At 32.7% G+C, this 5,391-nt stretch overlaps 1 long non-coding RNA gene across 1 annotated transcript; it reads left to right on the forward strand.

Moving 5' to 3' along the window:
• Positions 1–1,512: 1,512 nt before the first annotated feature.
• On the forward strand, positions 1,513–5,132 carry LOC149058401 (uncharacterized). Its single transcript, XR_016190244.1, has 2 exons — positions 1,513–4,803; positions 4,900–5,132. It is a non-coding gene; the product is annotated as an uncharacterized LOC149058401 (long non-coding RNA).
• The last annotated feature ends 259 nt before the right edge of the window (positions 5,133–5,391 follow it).

Consider the following 5,391-nt stretch of genomic DNA (forward strand, 5'->3'; position numbering starts at 1 on the left):
ATCGCCGGCTCTATTATTGTCAGTGTGTTATTAAATATTACTGTTTATAGGTAAGTTAGCTACTGTGAAAAGCCTATTGTTTTTAAATATTTGATAGATTTAAATAACACTTTAGTTCATTGACGGTGTTAGTTATGAAATGGATACGGTATTAAATTATGCTATTGTTGGGCAAGGTAGATTCTATAAGTAGGTAATCTATATTGGTTAGGTAAATTATTTAACCAAGCCTACAAATGTACACCAATGTAATATAATAGTATAGTCACAAAACAGTTCGTTGACAACACTAAATGTTATTTGTATTAAATAGTATAATACACAGGTACATGCATATAATGTTAAACTTCCTTAATTTGACAAATTGTGTAAAAATCGTTAGAATTAGAATAAATTAATAAGCAAATTTAGTTAAACCAACTTCAATAGTTTGATTTTAATAAAATTACTCAAACATAGACTATCAAAATAAATTATTAAATATGTGATAGATCTAAATAACACTTTAGTTCATTGACGGTGTTAGTTATGAAAGTCTACATGTACTGAAATGCATACAGTATTAAATTATGCTAATGATGGGCAAGGTAGATTCTATAAGTAGGTAATCTATATTGGTTAGGTTAATTATTTAACCAAGCCCACAAATGTACACCAATGTAATGTAATAGTATAGTCACAAAACAGTTTGTTGACAAAATGAAATGTTATTTTTATTAAATAGTATACATACATGCATATTATGTTAAACTCCCTTATTTTGATAAATTGTGTAAAAATCATTAGAATTAGAATAAATTAATAAGCAAATTTAGTTAAACGGACTTCAATAGTTTGATTTTAATAAAATTATTCAAACATAGACTATCAAAATAAATAAAAAATAATATATTGATATTACACTACATTTAGAAGTAACGACTAATTGTAAATTATTTAACATTTACCTAGAACTTAATTATTTAGCCGTGTATATGTATTTTTAAAATATACACAATGATTTTGTATATATTACAATATGTTTTGATTTTATTTTATACCTAACAAAAAAGAAATTGCTGTGTATTCACATGACTTCTTGATTAATTTTGTTAGTTACAATATGCAATAAAATAATGGTAGGTTAACTAAATGTTATGACTAAACAGTGAATAGAAACATAACTTAGTACAATATGAACAGAATCATAGATGGATATACTATACCGAAATAGTATAAACACATCGATTAAAAACAAACATACCTACTATATTATAAGGTTAACTGACACATAATTCACACGTTTAAACGTTTTTAGTATTAATCGCCGCTAAATTAAAACGGTTTAAATGCTAAAGTTTTTCCACAATCCAATATCTCGGTAGGATGTCCCAGTAGGTTAGGCGTTAGGCATTAGATGTTAGGGTATAGGGTTCGATCCCGGCGGCGTAGAATAATCGATTTGACAGATTTTTCTCCGACCGCTTTATAATTTGATTTAATATGTTTGATCTTTTTTTGTATTTTTTTTAATTTACCGATGTCCTAATGTTTTTTTTTTTTTTTTCATAATTTTCCAATGTTCTAATGATCATAATTTGTCACTCGAATTACTGTTGCATATTATACCTACAATAAATACTTGAATACTAGGTAGTCCGTGTTTTTAGTCTGTTATATTTAATAACTACGCGTGATCTATTTATTGATATCAATGATATCGATAAAAGTGTTTTTGAAAATACTGTGGTCTCTGGATATCGCTTAGTACCGTTAATCACTTCGCATCTTATATCTACGCGTACATCGTATTATTTATTAATTAATTAATAATAATAAAATTGTTAGTTGTAGGACTAGCTAAGTTATTGCGGTGGCTCATTTAAATAACATAGCCACCTGAGATCTTTTGCATTTTTTTCGAATTTTATTTAATTATTTTTTGTTATATTATTACTTAGTTCTTTTTTTAGTGAAGGTTGCTCCACCATCACTGAAAACCAATTAGAGCTATATGCCTAAATGTATTTGGATATCCCACAACGACGATAAATGATAATTGATGGGTACCTAACCATTTACGATCCGTCTTCCATAATAAACCGTTTTCAAGAAAAAAAAAACCATTTAATTAAGCTATGTGTGTGTATACTGTATAGTATACAAAATAGTATATAGTAGTATATAATATAAAATAAGCCATTGGTTACACTAAATAAATTCCAATTCCTTAAAACATACAATATGTTGTCTTCAGTATTATTCAATAACCTATAGGCTACACAACTTCCAGCAGTAATTTGTTCAAACTTATGATGACATATATAATTGTAATATAAGTAGGTTCGATTATATAGGTATATAAAAAAAATTTACTATATAGGAACACCTTGAAGAAAAACACATATATAAAAGGAATATCTTTTATATTACTCATTTCATCAATGCAAATGTAACAGAAACACATTAAAATAAATCATCATTGTATTAATACTTATTACTAATTTGTGACTAAACCATAGGTACTCTGTTAATCATAAGAATTTCTACACGGCATGCACACCATTTTATTTGTGATATTCATTAATTTCTTAATTCACTTAATACTTTATTATTATTCATCGTGAATTTCTATTGCGAATTGCGTGTTATTTATAAAATTGACTGTCTATATGATCAAATGCTATTGGTTTATCAGATTAAATACGTTTATATGCGTTTTGTTATTCATATATTTTTCGTGAACAAAATAGATATATATCTACTACCAAAGTAGCGCAGTTTTATTTATTGCCGTGGAACAGAGGGTCTGCAATCCACCGCAGGTGGATTGCCTACCTGATAAGCTGCTGCACATATGTTAATCGATATTCACTTGGGGAGATTAACTTGCTAGACACCAAAACATGGATTTCAAATTGAAGATTTTTTACATACGAAAAAGCATCGGACATGCGACGAGAGGCCGTATAATTCAATGGCTGGTATATAATATATATATATGTGTGGTGTGTATGGTTTACGTTACTTCTCTGTGTATGATAAAATTTGCTTAGGGTTTATCATGGCGAATACAATCATGTGTGCTCTAAAATGTTTATAATAATATATTATGCGTGTACAGAATAGGTTTATACTACCAAAGTAGCCGAATTTCATGTATTGCCGCGGAACAGAGGGTCTGCAATCCACCGCAGGTGGATTGCCTACCTGACAAGCTGCTGCATATATGTTAATCGATATTCACTTGAGGAGATTAACTTGCTAGACACTGAAACATTGATTTCAAATTGACGATTTTTTACATACGAAAAAGCATCGGACATGCGACGGGAGGCCGTATTATTCAATGGCCGATTTCCATAGGCCATAGGTGATGTGAGAATATATCTAGACACTCAAACTCGAAATTCAAACATTCCCGCCTTCGTAACGCGTTCGCCAAGCATTATCAGAAATCCTTATCACCTCCTCAAATTTTTGTTTTTAAACAGGAACAATTTTTATATGTAAAACTACGACGACATTGTCGTCACTAGCCTCCACCGCCCACTTCAGCGAGTCTCACCTATCCCCCGAGTTTCAGGACAGCGAGTTTCCGACAGCAGCTAGTAGTATAATAATGTGAGTCTATTGGACAATATATAAATACCTATAAAATACAATGATAAATACGGGCGCCCAAAATTGGTAATAATATATAACACAAATAAATAATATGATCAATCGATCAATATGTAAACAAAACAATAATTAAAATACGATAATATAAATTGATAGTAGAAATGATAATGGAAATGATAATAGTCGATCACCCGGTAAGACGATGAAGTGGACTGGACGGTCACTGGCATGGACTGCAGTGCTGCCTCCTGGAACCGTTTGACACGAATATTACAATGTTCCCACGACGGCGACGTGAAACGACGGGCCCTCCAAACTTCAACGGGGAATCCCGCGTTAACCACCCGACGCTCGTCCGCGTCAGCAAAACAACACGGCAACCCGCACCTGACAATCGAAACAATAGTTCGGTCGCGGTAGTGGGTTCCCCACAAACAATGTGGTACGGAACGGGCGTTCACGCCGCCAAAACCGACACACGACGTAATGACACACGACGGTGTCGTCAATTTGCACAATTAATGTGGTTACGCGAACACCGAACGGCCGCGCGATCAGCGCCGACACTTACGCCCGTCACAAGGGGGCCCAAAACAATGGAGGTAACGGACAAGTCACCGACACAACGACAACGAACCCGTAATGGCGCACCCACGACGATCGAAGACGCCAAAATCCGTCCGAACAGGACGACGCGTAGAGCAGACCGGCGTAGGCATTCGTGCACAACAATACAATACAGCACGCACCGGTCGCGAGAGGCGAGACGAGAAGTTTCTCGTAGACTGGCTGGTGCGTATATTATTACGCGCCGCGACCGTCCAAGCTGCGATTACGACGACGATAGTTGATAAAGATCGTCAAAACCTGTAGTAATCTGGCTGGACTCTGGACTCTGTATTGCCGTCGGTGCAAATCGTCGGGCACGAAATTGCGGCTCAAACAGTACCATTGATTATAGAATATTCTACAATATTCTATAATCAATGGTAGTACCTTGCAGGTATATTTTGAGCGCACATATATAGCCATATAGGGTCGTATAAAAGAGTTGGTAACGAACAATCGGAGACACGTATAAAATTTCGAAAAACATCTCCTCATTTTCCACCATCTGTCTCGAATGTAAGAGACGCAATATTTAACAACGGAGATCAGATTAACAATGTATGCGAAGGATGGAATTTCCCAACTTAATAAGTACTTATTTATTATTAGATATTAAAACTCAATTAAAATATTCAATATAATTTGTTTAATATTAATTAAGTTGAATTACAAACATCCAACAATTAGGACATTGATTACTAAGATGCGGCATGAAAATGCAGCAGACGCAACCAAAGTCGCACAGCGTCAACTGGGTACCTACTATTGCACCTTGCACCACCATCGAAAAATAAACTAAAAGATATATTAAAACGTCTTTGCAAGGAGTATAATGTGGAAGTAAGGACATTTCAATTTTTTTAAAAGCTATTGCTAATTTTATTAGAAAATAAAGTAAAATTTTCTATTTTTACGTTAAACGTTTTTATCTTTTTTTTTAACAAATTATTTTATATTTTATTGTGTGTTCATAAAAAACTAATTATTTGACATTTTATTATTATATAATCATCTAGGCTTAACTTTTTTACGAGCTAATTTTATAATTTAATAGTTGAGCTATTTTTTAGACAATTTTATATGAATGTATTGATTTTACAATGGTGTGTGTGTGTTTTTTTTAAAAAACATTTTTCTAAATTTTTAGAAAATAGTGTAGCTAGTTTTTTTTTTTAGCAC

Source organism: Diuraphis noxia, unplaced genomic scaffold (assembly GCF_037042655.1).
Source record: "Diuraphis noxia isolate RWA-SAM2 unplaced genomic scaffold, SU_Dnox_SAM2 contig0002, whole genome shotgun sequence".
Taxonomy (NCBI): Eukaryota; Metazoa; Arthropoda; class Insecta; order Hemiptera; family Aphididae; genus Diuraphis; species Diuraphis noxia.